This window comes from Candoia aspera, chromosome 2 (assembly GCF_035149785.1).
Source record: "Candoia aspera isolate rCanAsp1 chromosome 2, rCanAsp1.hap2, whole genome shotgun sequence".
NCBI lineage: Eukaryota > Metazoa > Chordata > Lepidosauria > Squamata > Boidae > Candoia > Candoia aspera.
This window is the reverse complement of record NC_086154.1, coordinates 45,765,974-45,787,996: the sequence shown is the minus strand read 5'-3', so window position 1 is coordinate 45,787,996 and position 22,023 is coordinate 45,765,974.

Below are 22,023 nucleotides of genomic sequence, written 5' to 3'. Positions count from 1 at the left end.
TTTTAGACTGTTTGTCATCATGTGATGGCCATGGGCCTAGATGGCTCTAAATGGGATTAGACAAATCCCATTTGATAGGTCCATCATGATATGTGGGATCTGCAACAAAATGCTGCTGGGTGGGGTACTTCTGTTCATGTTCTGTCAGCCAAGCCCTCTTCCATTCCGTCCTGCTCCCACCCACATTTCTGATTTTTCCCTCTTTCAGCTAACATTTTATGAGTAAGAAACATGCTCACTCTTCAGTAGATTGTTTCTGGTTTCCTGCTTCCTTTTAGAGTCACTCTTATCCATTAAATATGCTGGAGGTGTGCAAACCACAGATTCCCCTGATCTGCTGCTATCCCTTGGTATATTGGATTATTTTTTTTAATGTTATTTTTAATTTATTAGAAGATTACAAAAAATAAAGAGAATACTGTACCAGAATATACAACAGCAAAATTAAAACCAAACCAAGCCAAACCATAAAATGAAAGAAAGACCCTCCTAAACCCTAAAAGACTGTAACAGAGTTTAACAAATTGCATCTAACATATATCTTCAATTTATAGGTAGTTACCACTTTACAAAAGATACCTTATGATTTTGTAATCTTGAAGCAAGAGCAGCTGTGGCCAGGAGGGACTTTGCAGAGGTTCATCTTGTGTGCCAGTTGCACCCTTTCCTCGACTGGGAGGCCCTTCAGACAATCACTCACATTCTGGTCACCTCGTGATTAGACTATTGCAATGTGTGCTACATGGGGCTGCCCTGGAAGACCACCTGGAAGCTACAGCTGGTTCAAAATGTAGCAATGGGCATTTCTCGCTAAGCCCATGTGTCACTGCTGGTATGGGAGCTGCATTGGTTGCTGGTTGGCTTCTGGGTGCAATTCAAGCTGCTGTTTGTTACTTATAAAGCCTTCTATGGCATGGGTCCTGGTTATCTGAGAGACTGCAGAGTGGGTAGAGTGAGTATGCTTCAACTCTCCTCAATTAAACATTGTCATCTTGTGGGACTGAGGAAGTGTGCCTTCTTTGTCATTGCCCCCACCCTCTGGAACAGCATCCCCTTGAGATACAGATGGAACCTGAGTTCCTGGGGTTCCAGAAAGTCCTTAAGACCTGGCTTCATTCCCAGGCCTGGGTTAATGTATTTGTGGGGGCCCTGTCATATCTTTACTGTTACGATTGTTTTAAGTTCAGGGTGTCACGTTCTGTTTTATGTTTCAACTGTTTTAATTGTGCATATGGATTTTGTAAGCTGCCCAGAGTCTACTAACAAATTAATTAATTAATGATTAAATAAATAAATAAAATAATATATTGTAACCACATTAAATTAAGATAAAAAGAAACTACCTAGTAAAACCACTGTTATTGTAAACATCATAAAATCTATACCAAAGAACACATTGCTTCATTCTTTGATTACAGTAGTTGAAAATATTGCCTTTCCAGAATGGATAAATTACACATTGCCATAAACCAATCTTTAATGTCTGGAATAATATCACTTTTCCAATTTCTCAGTATAATTCTTTTTGCCAACACCCCTCCCCCGTTTAATGATTGGTGTATGGGCATTATCTGTTTGACTATGTAAGCAACAACACTCATTCTGGACCTTGCAGGAGAAAGAATAACCGATATGCCAAACCTTCAGTTCCAGAGACGTCTTGTCCCTGAATAATAAAGATTAGAGAGCAACAGTGGGAAGGTTATTGTCTTCAAGCTGCAGAGGTTTGTTCTCTGCCATCCATCCATCCATCCTCTATCTATCATCTAGGTCTGCCCACTCACTCACTTGCCCGTCTGCCAAGTGACTCAAGGCAGCTTACAAAACCTTTCCTGATTTGTTTGCAGCTTCCCAGGAACTTCTAGTAATTCATTCTTCTATGTTCATTGAATTGTTGCATTGTGCCATTTTTGTAAGATGGTGACATGAATGAGAATGATGAGAATGGTTACAATTCCATAGATAGTAAAAGCTACATTATATATCTCCACCAACAAGTTCAGGATATGGGTAGAATTGATCCATTCAGAAGTGGGCATGCATCCGGGCAGCCTTCTCTAAGCTGATGGCTTCCAGATGCATTGGATTTTAATTCTTATTATTCCCAGCCACCATGATGGAGATCTAACACATCAAGAGGGTATCAAACTGGGAAAGGCTGTGGTTGCAGAACAGTTGTAACCCTCATTTATAGAGTCATTGCAAGGATGCTGGGTTATAGCTAAACTTGCAGATTCAATGTTAATTTGATTTTGAAGAGGAACTGAAATGCCAGAAAAAATATTGTGTGGTGGAGCTGGTGCAATGGCTGTACTGATTGTTTTGATGAATGGGGTTACCTTGGCTTTGAGTTTTATGTATTTTATGGTGGTTTTTTATATCCTTTTATATTTTTTCTTGTTTTTAAATTATTGTATTGTTCTTATTTTGTTATATTTTAATTGTTTGTAAGTCACCCAGTCATATATATGAGATGGGTGGCTACATAAATGTGAAAAATAAATAAATAAAATTATATTATTATAATATTATAATATTGTTATAAATAATAATAATAATCTGTTATGTAAGTTTCCCGTTTAACATGCCCCCCCCCCCAAGTTCTGAACAGGTCTCGCTGTGCCATTGCAGAAACAATATGAAAGTGCAGTAGTAGAGGTCAATAGCCAATTGGTTTTTGAACAAAACTTATACAGCATAAGCATGCTGGCTGGTGAATTCTGGGAGTTGAAATCCACACATCTTAAAGTTGCTAAGGTTGAGAAGCACTGACCTAGATCAACATTGTCTATGCTGACTGGAAGTAGCTCTCCAGAATTTCTTCCGTGTCTTTCCTTGCAGGGATTGTGTTGTCTATCCTTCTCCATATAGAAGATGTGTCCTATTTGAACTATAGTTTGTTCCCCCTAATAGGATGTGTAACTCTGAAGATGGTAAGGTATTGCCTGAAGTTGAGTTTGTTTCCTAGCACTCTCCTTTTTCCCCTTTTAAAATGAAAACAATCACAGCCATAGAAATGAGAGGGAGGCAGACAAAAAGTCTTTGGAAGCCATATGTGGCCTACATACATCACATACATCCTCTTTGACCTGTATAGGTCAAAGGAAACTACATTGTGTCAAAACAGCCTAGCTACTGCTATCTGATTAAATTGCTTTCTCTGTAGTCAGGAACAGGTTTAGATCAAGCGCTACTTCCAGGAACACGGCATTGATATGCACCTCAGGTCCTGAGGCTCAGGAGCTCTAAATAAACATCTCCCATGCATTTAATGTGTTTACTGGGGTGTGGTGAAGCTTAGTTCAGCTTGACCTAAGTTGAACAAAATGTGTGTGAAAGCATAAGAACTGCCTTGCTAGATTGGGCTGAAGATCTTTTTCCTTACTTATAGTGTATACCCAAATCTCTCCGGAAAGATCGTAAGCGCTGCAGACCAAATGGTGAGATATTTTTATTTTATTCCCTGTAACTTCTGCTCCTGTGAATATTCACATTTATTTAAGTAGCTATAGTGAGCTAGAAATGATGCGTGGCTTTTTTTCAGCGCTCAGCAGGAAAGGCCGACTTGTCCTTCGTCTGTCATAACACTTGACTCGAGTCATCTAATGGATCTGAATGAAGCAAAATTCAGAACAGAAGAACGGAAATACTTATTCTCACCACACATATAGAATTTATTATTAAAAAAATACCATGATGGCCACAAAATTGGCCACCAAATTGGCCAACTTTAGGAGATTAAATAAATTCATGGAAGTTAAACTATCAAAGCCTATTGAGAGTCATTGAAAGTGATGGGTTAGTCATGAGGGTGATGTATCACCTCTAATGGCAGTGACTGGTTCATGCATCATGTAAAGCTATTGCTTGCTTAACCATGGTTTTTGAACAAACCATAAGAACTGGGTTCACCTAAACCATAAACCATGATATGCACACTGCAGTGGCTTTGTTCATTCAGCTCACTAAGCCAGGGATCCTCAAATGTTTTAGATGTTGCCTCAGGCATGGCAGCCCAGCCCAGACTGTTGAGTATGGTTTTTCTCAAACCCTTTCTACCTCCTTCCTTTTCTTAGCAGGCACCTAGCATTCAATGAATCACTAACACTAATGTATTTTTACATTACTGTTTCTGTAACAGAAAGTTATCTTGAAAGGCTTTGTTTATCCCCACAGATTTATTTTACAAAAAATGTTTAAATTGGTCTATCAAAACCTGTCATTCTGTGAAAAGCAATGATAAAGTTTTATAATTTGCTTTGATTAAAGTGTAATATATTTCATTTCTGCCGCTTACCTTCCATTTAGCCTTCATATATGCATCTGTTCCACCACTGCAGGAAAGAGGATGATGGGCTACTACCTGCATCTTTGGTGTAATCAAGTCAAGCTTTTATTTGTACTAGTTTAAGAACAAGACCTCTATTTGGAAACGTCCTCTGGTTGAAGACCTTCCCACTCCACATCCAGTTCAGAAAGCAAATGTCCAAAGAAAGGAGACCTGGAGAGTCTTGAAAGTACCAGTCATTGTAAGAATTGAGTAGAAGGCCCGCTGGTCATCTTCCCTGGTATGGTGAAGAACTGTTTATTTAGATTTGAAATACAGCATATATTTTCAAATTTGCATCTATGCATACATTTTCACATCTAAAAATCTGAGGTGTCATTTCTGTTTTTCTGGATTATGTGATTTCTTTCTTTCTCTTAATAATGTATGAACTCCTTTACCTGGCAGGAGATGAAAGAAAGGAAACTAGGTTTTATGACATTATTCTTAGGGCTGCCCCCATTGGACAGGCAAATGGTGAGGAGAAGGAGGAGAACCTTTCCTTCCTTCCAAGAGGTCTTCAAAGGAGATTGCCCCCCACCCCAACACCCACAGTTCTAGGGAGCTAAATCCATGGAGGGCAATGTCAAACGCTGCCCCCAAAAGTTTCCTTGCAGCTTTAATTGCTTTTTGACAGCATTTCCTCACATCTAAACATGAAGATCTATAATGTCTGAAATAGTGATGTATTAAGATCCACCTATCACATGTCCACAAAGCTGCCATGTCTAGGGATGGCTGCTTGGGTGACACAAGTCTCCACTTATTATCTTTAAGAACTATCCAGCTAAATCTGTTTCAGAAATGACTGCTAATTGCCCAATGCTGCCCAGTCTCTCTCTCTCTCTCTCCCCTTCTCTCTCTACACCTCCTCCCCTTGTTCAGCTATTTCCATCTTTTGAAAAAAGTGACTGAACAGCAATTTTGTACATGACTATGTAAATCCCCTGCAGCTGATTAGCCTGGTAACAAAGATACCTTGTCACCCACCCAGCTTAATCCATGCATTTCAAAGGGTAGTTTTATTGAGCATTTTCCAACCCCAGATCTTTATTTATTTGGCTTGATTGCTTTGAAAACCCACCACTTTCTTATTAATTCTTTCATTTACATATACTTCGTTTCATGTATATATGTACAGCCTTGAATATTCAAAGATTTCCAGAGAGTTGGGGTTATATATCCTCCTCCTTACTAAGAAAAAGTGTGTGATCAGCACTTGTTCATTTTAGCAATGATGCACTATTGCTGCTAAAATGATGTTTTTCCCTATCTATGTCTGGGTGTATGTGAATGTTGGTGTGCATGTGGGTTTATTCTCTATCTCTATCTCTATCTCTATCTCTATCTCTATCTCTATCTCTATCTCTATCTCTATCTCTATCTCTATCTCTATCTCTATCTCTATCTCTATCTCTATCTCTATCTCTATCTCTATCTCTATCTCTCCCTCCTTTTTTTAGAGGGAGTACTGAGATGCAGCAGGTTTCCTCTCCTCTGCCCTTGCTTGGAAGAGAGAAGAAACTGGAGTCAGACAGTCTCCATAGAGTGTCATACTCCAGTCAATGTAGGAGAATATCTGAGTCGTAAATCTGTCAATACAAAGAGAACAGCACACCGCAAAAATGTGACTAAAACCAAGAAATGTAGCATAATTACAGGTTCATTATTGCAAACAAAAGCATCTCCCGTTTCCACCCCTTTGGCAGGGATGGAGCCATTCAAAAGGGCTCATTATGTTGTTACCTGGCAGGTTTGGAGGCCCCCTGAACTGTTGCTGCTGGTCTGCTTATTATCCTGCTTGGGAATTTGGGAATGCTGCTGCTCAAGAGGTGGAGGACTATGGCAACAAGAAGACCCCCTCCTGTTCCATTGTTAGGTCATTCCTCCAAAGAGGATCTTGTTTGCGTTTCTCCTTAATATTCTTTAGCATGGCTGAAAGGTGCCGGATTGACAGGCCTGGAGACAAAAAGTCCTGGGTTTATCCATGCGATAGGTGGGGCAGTGAAGGATTGCTTCACTGCCTGAGCTGCATGCTTCAATACTGACCTGGGGAACCTCTTTGGAGGCTCTGCATACTTAGCCCAATTTGGGACTCTCAAGGCATGTCTGTACAAGGGTCTTTCTTGTGCTTGTGTTCACAGACCAGATCCTGGCACAGGCAATATAAATGTACAACTTTAATTTATTTTGCAGGATACCTGAAGCCATAGGTGTCTGAGTCAGACTAGAAGTACAGCAAACATACATGCACATGCACCCATATACACAGTTGCTACCATTGAAAAGGATAATAATGGATACAGCCTCTCTTTCCTTACCATCTTATAAAACAGGATACTGTTTTCTGTTTCTGTTTTCTGTTTTCACTGCCGCCTATTTTGCTTCTGCCTTGTCATCATGCCAACATTGACATGTGACTGGCACTAAATAGTAGGCAAAATTGTTTTCCTGTGAGCATCAGAAGAACATGTGTTGATTACATAGAATGGCTCGGTAGCGGATGCTGAGGTTTCATGGTTCAGCTTCTCCACCAAACACTCTCATGAGAGGCCATACCCGCATACATCCTCCTCTGTTCTTCTCCATGATGAGAGGTCCAGCTTTATTGCTTTGATCACCTATTGGGCATCTATTTAAGTATGCCTCCAACGAGAGCCAGTTTGGTCTAGTGGTTAAGGCAACAGGCTAGAAACCTGGAAACCATCAGTTCTAGTCCCACCTTAGGCATGAAGCCAGCTGGGTGACCTTGGACCAGTCGTTCTCTCTCAGTCCTCAGAAGAAGGCAATGGAAAACCGCTTCTGAAAATCTTGCCAAGAAAACTGCAGGGACTTGTCAAAAAGTGACTTGAAGGCACCAAACAAACAAACAAACAAACCAAGCACTTCCAATGCCACGTCCTGGAAGAATTCCTACTGATACTACCCTTCTTCATGCCTGCTCCTACACAACCACTCCCTGGTATTATATTTTCTCCAGGGTTACCACCAGTGTTTGTCCCTGAAATACCACCTATGCTACCCAGGGCAGAGATATGGGTGGAAACCAAACCCCAGATAGAAGGGGTTATTGCTGTAATGCCTAAACAATGCGTCAGCATAGACCACTCCTGATGAAAAGGGATATAGAGCTGACCTTGGGGGAGATATGAGTGAGGCATGAAGGGGAGACTTGCAGCAAATATTTCATAGTCCTAAAACAGAGAAGCATGAGAAAGAAACTCAAAAAAACCCTGCCTTGATTTTGTTTAGTATAAAATGGGATAGAGAAATACTTAGACAGGCTTTCAAAATTCTGTTTTATGCCTTATTACAATAAAAGAGCATTTCTGGAGTCTGCCATGCCTGTTTCTTGACCTGGCCTACCTTGAAGGGATGACATCAGTTGTGTCCAAATTTGACAGAGTTGCCCTATAACATTTCATCATTCTCCCTTTCTGTAAACCCTACACATTACAGTTTGGTAACAACTTTTAGAGGTCTTTGGGAAGTATGCTTAAGGTTTCTAAGGGCCACATACAGCCTTGGGGCCTCCAGTGATACCCCTTTACTTTATGAAGACGATGCATTTATTGCTGCATTCTCCAGCCTGGGACCCTCTAGATTACCGATCCTATCAGTTCTTATCCAAATGACCAACCAGCTAGGGAACTGGAGACCAATATATCTGGAGGCACTGAATTGGGAAATCAGTCTTTTTGGGGTGGGACAGTCCTTGTAAAAGAAGGAAAAATGTTTATTGCTTGTTTGATCTGAGATATTTGTATTCATTTTTAGAAGTTAGCAAGATAGCTTCCAGCACTGCAGTAATTCAGAAGAAGGTTAGAAAATGCTTTATGAATAATGAGCAAAACAAAATCTATAAAACAGCAAACGCATTATTAAACTCAGGATCCCTGTTCGTAGAAAGCCTAAGTAAATAAAATTTATCATAGACTTGACAATCAGTGGAATTGCCTTAGGGTAAACTTTTCCTGGAGGAGTTCTACATCTGGGAGGATAACTTTAAAAAAAAAAGGTCTTCTGGGACAATCAAGTTGGCCAGATCTATTCTAGTTATAGAAGGTGGTCCTGGATATATCTAGGTCCCAAGTTAGAGGTCTGTATAGGTCAAAAGCAGCACCTTATATTTCACCTGACAACCTATTGGAAGCCAATGCAGGACCTGTCGCACAGATGTAGCAGGCACCTGGCAATGTGTCTCAGTTAACAGGTTGGCCACTGCTCTTTGAATCAACTGCAGATTCTGGATGATCTTCAAAGGCAGCCCCATGTGCTTTCCATTCCCTTCTGCTCAATGCCCTAAGTCAGAGGTCCTTTGTATTTATGATGACTCCATGAAGGCACAAGGTTCATCAGCAAAAGCCTTCCTAGATCATATTATCATACAATTCCAAAATGTGTAGAAACAAAGTCACAGGGAAATCTCCCATGAATACCTTCCCCATGCTCACAGTATAATCAATATGTGTGCACAATACCAACTTCATTCAGTCAACAGCATAAGATTCATTCTTAGATCTTCTTTTTCAACAGACAAGCATTACTGCATAACGGGGCATGCTTGGTTTTCAGTGGGCTTGGGTCTTTTTGCCTCCTTTAAGCATGCTCACATTTTTCCTGGCCACATTTTAGCTCCAGTTCTGCTACTGGTCAATAACCAAGTTTATTGTTAGGTGCATAATGGCAGTGGAAGTTACTCCCAAGCAAGTAAATGTGTAGGGATTGTCAGATTTATGTACTGCTCTTTTTTAAAAAATTGAATTTATTAGCCACCGAACTCCAATGGATTCTTGGCACATTGTATAATTGTAGAGTCCTTGGTGCTCTCTGAGCCTTGTTGTTTTCTTGCAGACGTTTCATTGCCAGGCTAGGCAACATCTAGGAAGAAAACAACAAGGCTCAGAGAGCAGCAAGGACTTCACAGTTCAACCCTGAGCTACAAATATTCTCTTCGATTGGTACATTGTATAATTTTATAAGCTCATTATTTATGGACAATTCTGTTACCCTCTCCCCTGAGGCAAAATAGGATGGAAAAAAATGTCATAGGCATCTGTTCCTAACCACGATGATACCAAAATGATGAAATGTGAATTGTGACATCACAATGCAAGTTTTGCCTTTTTGTACTTGGAAGCCAATGAGGGGTGAAAGGGAAATACAGTCAATTCTTGTTATTTGCAATATGTTAAGTTCTATAAAGTCACTGAGAACACTGAATTAGCAAATCCTGAACTATTGCTTCTAGGGGAAGTACAGGACACTTGTTTATAATATGAGAACTGAAACAAGAAAGCAGAGTGTCGCCTTATTCAACCTCAGCTGGAAACGTGCATGCCAGGCAATTCAAATTTTTCATTCCTCTGCACATAGCTGCAAATGACCGCAAATTGTATCGATTTTGGGGTTAAAAATAAATTTTAGCGAGTAGGCGAATTCGCAAATATGGAATCCCCAGATAATGAGGATCGACTGTATTCCTAACATTTTTTGAAATGGAATGCCATACCAGGTAGATCTTGGATTGATTCAGCAAAGCCTGATCTGCAAGACCTGAATTCATGTTACTCTTCGATTGGAAGGACTTGAGCTGTACTTGCTTTACCCATCCACTCCTTATCAGTTTACTTCTATTACCATTACTATTATTAATTCCACTAAATCTCAAAATAGCACTGTGAAGGCTAAACTTTGTATTTTGGCCTTAAAACTGCTGTTATTAGTACTGTTATTAGTACTATTGAAAATTATCCAACTATTTCTTGAAAGAAGATTTAAATCTCCCTGGTAATTCCTGGGGCATATCAATATGTGTGCATGCAGCCTTTTACTCCAGACAGGTTGCCCTCATGAGACACCCTTTGGAAATGTACTGTATAAGCAACCTGCTTTGATTCCATTATCGTAGCAAAGAAACATATGAGTTCATGTCTTCCAGTGTTAATTTAATATATTTATTTTAGAAGAAGGTTCTTTCAGCACTGGAAGAATAACAAGGACATGAAAAAAGCTGGCGCAACCAGATTATATGGGGAAGAAAGCAAGGTCAAGTATGGAACTGCATGTCCTTCAATTTTGGCCTCTAAAGCAGATACTGGGCCTGTATTTCATGTGTTTTTGGTCAAGCTCTCTTCACCTTCCCTGCTCTGACAGCTGGTGTGAAGTTTCTTCTCAGAAAAACATGGGACTGGTTTTTGCTACTTGAGATGTTGTAGCTTATAGTAATGTCTCTGTGAAAACATAATGGCATTAACTATTCCTTGGGTCTTGAATTACTGTAAAAATGTATGCCAAACACAGGGTTTAAGAGTTCAAATAAAGGAAAAGGTGGAGCAGTGTTTCACTGGCTGTTTCCCTGAAGAATGAGAATTCCAGGCTTAATAAAGCCATGTCTTCATAAACATACCCTTCACATGATTCAAACCAAAAGTGCATAGTGATTATTCCTGTCTTCCTTATCTTTCCTTCCATTAAGAACTGTAGGTTTCTAATTATGCTGAAATCTAAATGACTGTGAGTATGGTATGATACAACAGAACAGAAATATTAGGTAATCAAAATAAAAAGAGGAAAAATAAAAATGACTTTTTATTTAATTGTATATTAATTATAGTGCTTACTTGAAATGCTGGGAAATCTAATTTGAATGAAATTGAATACATTAATTAATTAAACAAACTCCTGCTAAAATTGTGGACTATGTAAACTATAGATATTTCAAAGATTAAGATCTTATTTCTTTTTTTTTAACATTAAGATTAAAATTCATTAATTTTAATGAATTTTTGAATTGGTCTTCTACTTTCAGGCCAGCTAGGTGATAGTATCTACCTGATCTTGTGTGATCTTGGAAAGCTAAGAACAGAACTGATTGAGCCTTGGATTGGAGATTACCACAGAATACCATGACTATAAGCTAGCCTGGAATTAAAAAAAAAAGTTCCAGAAGAAGGCAACGGTAAACAATATCTGTGTTGCTGCCAAGGAAACTCCATGTATGTATCCTAGGAATCAAGGTGATCTCACCTCTACTCTCAAAGCAATTGACAATAAAAACATACAAAATAAACAAATGAATTCCTACTCCATCCCTATCTCTAAAACGAATTGGAATAAAAGAAGGGAACATTCTGAAATCAAGGAACTGCATTAATTACTAAAACCTTGACAGAACACTCTAAAGGCTGAATGAGGAAACCAAATTAATCTCCCTAAGGAGGAAATTTTATACATGGGATCTTCTACAAAGCAGTTCTCTCTCAAATTTGTCCCCCTCTTATCATTATAAGCCCATGTGTCTCCTTTTGATACAGTAATATAGATGGGAATCTACGCTTTAACAGTCAGAAGAACCCAAAGTTAGCTCCTATCGTTCCCATATGATGAACAAGCTGGATCTGGGAGTGGTGGTGGTCCTTCCTTCCTCATTTAACAGCTATCTCTGGAAAACATACAGCCGTAGAATGACAGTGATTGTGTTGTGAAAGATGAAATCAAAGAGATAATAACGCGAAGAAATTAAAAATTATGGCTTTGGTTTGCCAAGCAATTTTAATTTTAAATAAATTATCGAAACTGCCTTGAAAAGGACTCTAAAGTTATGTTGTGGTAAGTCACTATGGATCTAGATGATTTGGCAGCATACAAATTTAATGTTAGTGTTGTTGTTGTTGATGATGATGTATAACCCTGGACCATGTGTTTGTTTGTTTGTTTGTTTATCAAATTTGTCACTGCCCATCTCCTCTCACCAGAGGGACTCAACACACTTTACCCAACACACTTAACTGGATCGCTGAAAGACTAGAGGCTATACTTGCTCAGTGTGCAAAGTTTGGCTAGGTTTAATCTTGGACAGGTTTGTGTGTGTTTTAGTGTGTTATATGTGCTTTAGTGTGTTGTGGGAACTCACCAACTATGACCAAGTAGATGCCTTCAGAAAGATGGATAGGTGAGTGACAAGTCCCTTAATTCTCATCTAGCATGACCACACTGGCTGAGTTAACAGGAACCATTATCCAAGAGAACTACAGGCCACCACCTGGAGAAGTCTGGTTTACCTGGTTTAGCATCCTGTTTCCCACAATGGCCAACCAGATGTTTTTAGAAGTCTTACAAGTTGGACCTGACTGGGTTTGGATGACAGGTTTCTGCAGAGATCTGAGTTCAGTTGTCACCTCTGTTGCCATTCTAGCTCAGTGCTCAGAATAGGAGAAAAGCAAACACGCTGATATCCACACCAATAGCACCTTCCTTTGTTTTGCCACAGATGACCTAGAGTGCAACATGTCGGCTGAGTGGCTGAAAATGTTATTGTCCTTTTCTTTCAGTGTTGTGACAGTTGGGGCTGATGGGCTGTGTATGTTTTAATCCAGCCACTAAAATCCCACCCCCACCTTCCACCCTGCCAGCAAGGGGCATGCGCTGTCTGGCTGACACTGCCTACAAATTCTATTAGGTTTGTAATTAAAAACAGCTGTAATCTGATCAGGTGGAGATCATAGTTACAAAATGAAGGAAGCCATTAGCAGGAAATGTTGTGGTTCAGGCAGACATCAAATCAGTTTAAAGAGATTGGATTTCATTGTTTTTATACAGTTACTCCATTACTATAATGCACTCACCCCATTTAACTGACTCACTCCAAGGAGCTCTCCTGCAAGGCAGGAGTGACATCTATGAGAAATTAATGGCATAAGCAGAACATTGCATGCAGGAAAATTTATAGAGAAATCTATTTTCTGTGGAGAATATTAATGCATGCTGACTTGATGCCTGTTTAGGGCCCAGTTTTAACTCCCTTTGTCTCTCAATATTTCAGTGCCATTTGTTCTAGCCTCTCCTTACGCAACGGATCCTCTTAACATATCTGCTCCAAATACTAAGACGTTATTCCCTTGAGGCTACCTGCATGCATACATTAGTTGTATGTATGTACTGTATACATACACACAGGCACACACTCATTCATTCATTCATTCATTCATGAACTTCAACAGTTCACAAACTTATAAACTGGGGGTGCTGATCTTCCAGATGTGGGACTCCAATATTTATCAGGGGCCCTTAGTAGCTCCCATGGTTAGGCATAATGAAAACTGGGAGTCCAGCAACATCTCGAAGGCACGGCTTCTCACTTTGTAGAACTTCAAAGGATAAGGTTCTCCTTAGCCTCCTGCTGAGGAGGCTAAGGAAGGCAGTCTGATACTAAAAGAGAGGGGATTGTGAGTGGGGTGAGAGAGCAGTGCTTAATCTGTGTCCTCCTGAGATAAGTGAAAGGGAAAGAACAGATTATGGGGAATTTATTTACAATGATCTATGGAAGGATGCACTTTTACAAAGGGAACATGAGAATCACATTGCATTGTGAAACCGGGTATGTAAATTTCCTTGGGCTCAGACTAGATAATGGAGGTACCTGTTAAAATAGGTGCTAAAATATATTTAGTAGTGATGCTATTTGCACAACTGTGTGGTTTTATCTGGGACGGGACTAACTAGAGAATTTGTATCCTTTGAGATGTTGCTGAACTACAGTCCCCAGTACCCCTTTTTAATAGTCATATTTGCGGAGGCTGTTGAGAATAGAATAGCCTTTTTCACTCTGGTGCTATGTTTCCTGAACAGGGGCAAAGGAATTTCTTTTTATTTTAATCCTTTAAAAAGAATGAAACAAGCATGTTCATTTGTTCATTCACTCAAAGGAATCTTTCCTGTTTCCTTCATGCATCTGTTCAGAAAGTAGAGGTTGACAGGCTAAGGCACAAGCCAGGGAGGAAAGGCTTAACACAGCTTGTTGTTGTTGTTGTTGTTGTTGTTGTTAGTTGCCGTTGAGTCATTTTCTTTTGGAAATCACTGCAACATAAGCCGAACACCAAAGCTACAAAAGACACTAACCCATTAATAGCTGAGATCTGAGTCTCATCCTAAGAGCTCTAGTTTACACTTCAGCTGGTGGGCTGTGGACCTGAGGAGCTTCCAGCTGGCAGCCATCAGTCTGAGGTCATAATATGCATTGTTATTTATGCATTGTTATTTTTTCTCCACTGAGGATAGAAGTGTGGCAAATTGCCTCTCTTCAATCTCTTCTTAGGCACTGACACCAGTTACTTTCCCAAATTATTCCAGAGTCATCTTCTCTATACCACATAGAAGCACTCTTCAAATGGAACCCCTCACCCAAGAGAGAGAACAAGGCCCATCAAGGTCTCTTCTAGGTTCTGCCTAATGGGAATGTATAAGAGCCCTATGCTTTGCTTCTTGTTCTTTCAACAATACTGAAGAGGCATTCATATGCTTCAAAGGGCCATCATCTGACTGATGTCATCCATCCTTGTGATGTCACATCCTGATATAAGCCTCTCCTTTTAGCTTAGATCAATGTTTGTCAACCTTAGCAACTTTAAGACGGATAGACTTCAACTCCCAGAATTCCCAAGTCCATCTATCTTACAGTTGCCAAGATTGAGAAACATTGGCCTAGATCAACCTTTTACTTAATTTGGGCACCCAAGATTTCAAGGAGCATACTAGTAATGCTCCTTGAAATCTTGGAAAAATCTTTCTGAATCTTGGAAAAATCTCTAATAAAAGCCCTGCACTTGAAATGATTTTGTAAAATCCCTTTTTAAATGCTTGTGATTAAAAAACAACAAGCATGGCTTTGACTTGCAATATGGCTGCTCCATATGTAAATGTATAAAATAATGAAACTAAAGCGTATATAAATCCAAACATCTTTGGAAAGATACATCTTCTAAAACTTGAACCAAATTTGTTTAAACAATGACCAAACAAAAAATGTCCACTTTTTAAGGTTAGCCTAAAATACATTTCAACAGATAGCAAACTGGAGCTAATACAGAGAAAAGCCTGTCTCCATGCTGAATAGGAATTCCTCTATATTTGAAGCATTGACTTGTCTCATATTCAGGGCAGATTTTCTGAAAGCTTGGTAGAGTTTAATTGGTGACCACAGCTGCAGAAGAGCTAATCTTTTCCTAGTATGGTGCACCCAAAAGTTGAATGCTTGAGCTTCTTCATTCAAGCAGCTAAGGAGATTTGTGGCTAGGACCAACTCCTTGAGTAAATCTATGTCCCACCCTTACAGGCCAATCCACTATTTAAGGACTGCCCAGTTCAAGGGGACTTCCAACAGAACAATACTGTGTGGTTGTCTTGTCTCATTCATGGAATTACATAGAGGTGATTCAACAGACACAATTTCCTCCTAGGCTTCTCCTTTCCTTTGCCTCTTCAAAATCCACCATGGAAGGAATGACAGGGTATTTAAATTATTACTAAAAGCCTTTTCTCAGAATGTCCCCCAAGTTCAGCTTAAAGAAAAAAAAAAACAGGGAAAAAGCTGCAACCACAGGAGCCTTACATCTGATCATTAATATTAAGCAGCTAATAGCAGACTGCATGCCCAATCTAATTTCCACAGTTGTGAGTTACATTATATTTCTCCTTCAGTGATAATGATTATTTCCAAATCTGCCAATATTTGTTCTATGCAGATCTGTTTGAAATCACTCCTGCTCTCTTGTTTTATCATTATCATGCCTATCTGGGCCGTACTCCTGACGGATCCTCCTATTATTTTCATGGGTTTGTGACTGAACAAACCCATGAAGGGACCTTGAGTTCCCTCAGCCTTACTTTGCATCCTGTCACAACTTTTGTCAAACAAAGGAGACCTGAGTAAGGGCCATTGTATAGCATGATCATTCTGGAATTCTCCAAGTAAGGATACCTACAAAGCTTAAGCAGCCAAGCTATCATATTACAAAAAGTGCAAAATCTATAATATACATTGATTAGGATGAGCTAGAATGCCACAGCAAATAATGAGCAAACTCTTTGATTATGGAGCTCTCCTGGCAAGCTCTCAAAGTTGGCTCTTGGGATATCTCCCTAAGGGAGAGGGGGCAGGTTGGGACACTCCAGGAAGAGTCCATCAGTGAGTCAATTCCAAGGAAGGCAAACAATGCAGAGAAATGGAGATAAAAGGGCCTCTGCCGACAAACACTCAGCCTGACTCCTCCAGAATCAGCCCCAGTCTAAGCAAACAGACCCTTTCTTTTTCTCACCAGAACCCTTTCATGATTTAGATTACCACTTAAGTCTCCCTCTCTCTGTCTGTCTGTCTCTCTCCCTCTGGTTGAAGCCGGCTCGGTCAACTTCACACGAATCCAGTTCTAATGTAAACAGGCAAAGTCCTGTCCCTGCCACCTCTTATCCCCCACTGTCTCCCATCCCCCCTCCCAACTGTATCGAATGCATCAAAGCCCAAGTAAATTGCATCCCCTTTGACCTGTTGGCGATAAGTTCAGCCACAGTACATTAAAGCAGCCATGGCTGCGGTTTCATGGTCAGCGATGATGGAGCCAGAAAAGGAACTGCAGCCTTTTGCAAGCTCTAATCAAATCACTCGACTGCCCTTCAAGCCCTGTTTGTGAACTTTGGATTGGGACCCATTCTTACAGACCCAAAGTTTAGCCTTCCTTTTGGAGGGCTGCAGATGCAGATGATGGCAGTAGACAAGTTCTAACCCATTTTGGCTTTCCCTTTCAGGCCCAAGTAGGGAATTGCCTTAATCTTGCCACATCAGAATATGAAAAAAGGAAAAACTGGGTCAGTGACAGATCAGTTTGCAAAAGAAAGACAGCACTTATGCTTTGAACAAGGGACAACTCTTTAAAATACTAGTCTTTAATATTCAATTCTCAGGGAAAAGGCAAAGCTATTATTTAATGCAGTAGCAGCTACAATCTTGTGTTCTCACTGCTAGAAAAAAAATCAAGATTTCTAGTATACAAGAATGAATGATCAAACAGTGGAATTTAGTACTAATGTTGAATGAGTCTAATGAGTCTGCAAAAGGGAAGCAGAATAGACACTGTCAAGGGAAAACTGTTACTGATTATTGGTAGCTGGAATCAAATGCACAGTGTAAATTTAATTTTATTTATTAGGAAGTCCACATCACTCAAAGATTTGCACTCTAGTAATTTGCACCCTATGATCTGCACACCAGCTCTCACTGTGGTGACACATCCCAAAGTGGACAACCTTGAAATTGCCACTACAATGGCTGTTTAGTGCCATTAATCAGCATAGGAGTCCTCTAAGTTATTTTCTGTTTTAGCCTTGGTTTTTGGAATGAGAAATAACAACCAAGCCAAATGTTCCTATCCATACTTCATTCTAAGCCATAATTGAAATCAATAAGCCAACCACAAATCTTCATTTAAAACTATTGTTAATTATCCTAAAACAAGCCATGGTTTCATCACTGATACCTTGGCATCACACTAAGCCAAAAATAAGCAGCTATGGCTTAGCACAATATATGATCCAAACTGTGTCAGTATGTCTAGATTTGCAGGATGACATGTGGCTTACTTACCTGTAATTGCGACTAAGCGTTGGGCATGACTGAAGTAGCCTAAAAGTCTGAATGGTAAATAAATAAAGACCTTTAAATGCAATTGCCCAAAGTCCCTCTCTGATATATGAAAATTATAGCACGCGAGGGGTGTGTATGTGTGCTGTTCTACCCCCTTTGATTGGTATTTCATTGCTTTCATATGCAAGGGGCTTGAATCTACAGCAAGTAGTCTTTATCTCCTTGGAGGCTTCAGAAAGATTAAGTGAATACATTCACCTCTCATCTTTAGCATTTTAAAAACATGCTGAGCATTCCCACAAACTGACCATGACTAGTCCCAAAACACTAGTTTACTAGAAGGCAAACTGGGACTTCTCATCAGTCCTCTAGCCTTTAGGGTAAGTTTTATCATCCAAGCTTACCTTGACTTTGGCTTTTCTTCTGGATAGTTGGGTACAGCAAAACTTTAGGCTTACGACTATCCACCATCTGTATTTTATAACAATATCTAGGGAGCTTCTTGAGCCCCGTGATCAGTCCTACAAATAAAGCTAATTCTACAGTGGTGTTGGTTTACAGCATGCCAAGGTCCCATTAGAAAAACAGTCAGGTGGGGTGAACTTTGCAGGCACTAAAGAAGATACTTGCTGGCTTAGAAGCCATGCTGGTGGCTTAGAGTTGGCGCATTTCTCCTTCCCATGCCAGAAGAGGGGTAATGAAAAGGTGAAATTAAGAACACTTAATTTTTTGTAAAATGCCAAAGCTGTAGCAGACTTACATTGTGGAGTACTTCCTCTTCAGGATTTCAGTGACTCAGGAATCAGCAACCTTTTCCAGCTGTAGGCATCATCTTGCATGATCTTGGGTGCTGAAAAGAGAGAGCAAAACTTGTCTGAAATCTCAGAAGGTTGCTAAATATTATGAGATTTTGACTATACCAAACTATTTTAATGTTTGCAGGAGATTTCAGTGTTCTTATGTACAATATCATGACAGTTTTGGGTTTTTTTACCATCCTGTGGCATTCTGGGCATTTTGAAATATATTTATTTAATAGAAGGGGGAATTGAAAGCATCTTACTTAGAGGAAAAAGCATCGTACCTGTTGCACCATGTTGTCAGCCTGTGAGTTTCTCCATGCTATTCTCCCGCCATCATTTTAATCTCTCTCATCCTCCTATCTATTTCTCCTTCCTTCTTTCCCAGTTCTATGGCACTTGATTCCAACTGCTCTGAGTATAATGCAGCATAAGCAAGAATTCAAAACATCTGGAAAAGACTGTAGTATAACCATAATGGCACCATTTGCCAGAGGCAAGCCCCTTGACTGGCCCAAGGTCAGCTGTCTCATCCCTAGGAAGAAGAAGGCAAGAGCAAATCACTTCTGAAATCTCACCAGGAAAACTGCAGGGACTGGTCCAGGCAGTCACCAGGAGTCAGTGCTGACTCAAAGGCACAAATATATTGGTATTGTGCATTTATGTTTTATGTTATGTTATGTTATGTTATATTATATATTTCAATGGAAATACTGAGGGCTGGAGGTCACGAACTATGGAAAGCACTGGTGGAGTGCCTCACCAGGTATGTAGAGATGCAGAAAATTCTTGACTGCTGGAAGAAGTCTACTACAGTCCTACTGTATAAGAAGGGAGATCGCAAAGATCTCAAAAATTATAGGCCAATTTGCTTATCTTCGACTGTCTATAAGCTATTCACAAAAATGATTACAAACCATCTTACAAGAAATTTAGATGAGCAACAGCCACGAGAGCAGGCCGGCTTTAGAAGCAAGTACAGTACTACTGATCATATATTCACTCTTACTCAGCTCATTGAATGGTCAAGAGAATATAAATTTATGCTTGCAATCGCATTTGTTGCCTATGAAAAAGCATTTGACAGTGTCAAAGTCAATGCAGTAATGCAAGTGATCAGTGAACAATGAATCAACTCCGACTACATTGTGCTGCTCAAAGAAGCAAATACCAACTGCTTCATAAATATTACTCTTTGAAACCAAAATATGAATACCAATGGAGAAAGGTGTAAAGCAAGGCGATATGATCTCACCTAAACTTTTCAATGCTTGTTTGGAAAATATCATGTGCAAAACAAAATGGGAAGACGGAATTGATATAAACAGAGAGAAGATAAACCATCTCAGATTTGTGGACGATGTTGTACTGATCGCAAAGGATGCTTGAAAGCTGCAAAAAATGCTTCGACAACTTGACGCTGAAAGCAGAAAGGTGGTTCTAAAGATGAATCACACTAAAACAAAATATATGCAGAAAGGGAACCTTCCAAAATTCCAAATGAGGCTTCAGAATGAACTTATCGAAGAGGTTGACCACTATGTCTACCTGGGACAGCTAATCAAAATGAACAAAGATCAAAGAGAAGAACTGGTCAGAAGAAAGAAAGCTGGATGGGCTAGATACAACTCCATTAGGGAAGTCTTACAGAATGAGATCAAAGGAAAACTGCGTGCTAATCTTTTTAATTCGACTGTCTTATTGGTGGTGCTATATGGAAGTGAAACATGGTCGCTAACGAAGGCAGAAGAGGAAGAGCTTTCAAGAGCAGTAAGGGCTATGGAAAGATCCATGCTGAAAGTTTCTTGCCGGGACCACATCCCAAGCAGCCAGATTAGAACACGAAGTGGAATAAATGATGTCATTGTTGAATATCGAAAACAGAAGCTATGCTGGGCAGGACACGTTGCACACATGTCAGATGGCCATTGGACAACAGCAGTTGCTGAATGGTATCCAAGAGAAGTAAAAAGACCTATCCACTGACCTCCAAAGAGATAGGAAGACCCAATAGTCAAGAACTTTGGCCAAACCTGGAGAAGAAAAGCCAGGATGGAAAGCGAGTTGTGACCAGCAGGACTCTGTCCAGCGACAGTCTGGTCAATCAAGGTGATCAAGGTGATTATTGTACATACATCTTAGGGACTTCCCCACCTATACCTCACCACAGCACAAATACGCCATTTTTTGAAATAGCCAAATAATCTTACGCTCATTAATACTGACATTTTAAATTGTAATCAATATTGATATATTATTTCTTCCTTTCCTTTTACCCTCAAAGGTCTAAGTTATCTAAACGTTAGTGTGTTAATCATCTTCAGTCAATACTGTACAACTATCACTGTACTGATACAATACAATGTGTTATGTAAGTTTTACCACAGCATAATAAAAAATATTACTAAAAAAAAATGCCATCTTTTTTCTGCTGTGTCCCCAGGACATTGCCTTAATTTCATCCCAGCCTTGAGTGAGACAGCCGTAAGTCATTCTTAGTTGTGTCAGTGTTCAAGCAGCATTTTCCTCCTTACTCCAACAGACTGGCCAAGGAAAGACTTATGGCTTATAAAGGCTGTTAGGCTCTGCCTCTCCCTTCCATTGGAGGGATGTCAGGTGATTGCAGGGAACAGAAGCAACAGAAAAAGCAACTTGGAACAGAGACAACAGAGACAACAGAGGCAGGAGAGAGATTGGCAATGGAACATCTGGATGACTCCTGGATGGTAGCCAAGAGATCCTGAAAACTTTATCTAGTGGTTGTCCAGGTTTTTGCATCCTGAATGTGGTAGCCCTAGACAATGGAGACAGTTGGGTTCATGTCAACATATTTTATTGCCAACTCTAGGATGTCTTTTCAGTATTAACACTTATTGGGTGAGATGGGTACTGGTTGTCACTTTTAAAGCCCTACATGACTCAAGACTGGGGATCTTCAGGACTGCCTCCTCCACTGGTGCCTATTCAATAAGAACTGGAAGGAAGGGCTTCCTTTGGGTCCCCACCCTAAAAGACTATATCAGGGGCCACAAAGGTGGGCCTTTTCTATTGCTGCCCCATTCCCCCCAGGATCAGGTTAGTGCCAACTTTGTTGGTGTTTAGGAAAGCCATTAAGACCTGGCTTTTCTGGGAAGCCTTTGGGGTCTGAGTTGTGAGTTGCAGTAAGTGATGGTTTAGAGATTTTGATATGATTATTCCTTAGCATAATATGACACAATTCCTTTAATTCTTATATTGTGCTGTGGTACATCGTCTGCCAGTTCACTGAATTTGAGTGTATGCTGCTTAGACTCAGTTGCTGAAGATTCATTCAATCAACTTTCCTGCCAGGGCTGCAGTGAGGCTAAAATGCAGGTCTTGAAAGAAAGTTGGATAGGAGCATAGAAAAGATCTTGAAACTCTTGTGCATAACTTATGGCCTCCCAGATATTGGCCTCCAATTCTTACCAGCTCCAGCCTGTATAGTTAATGGTCAGGAGTGA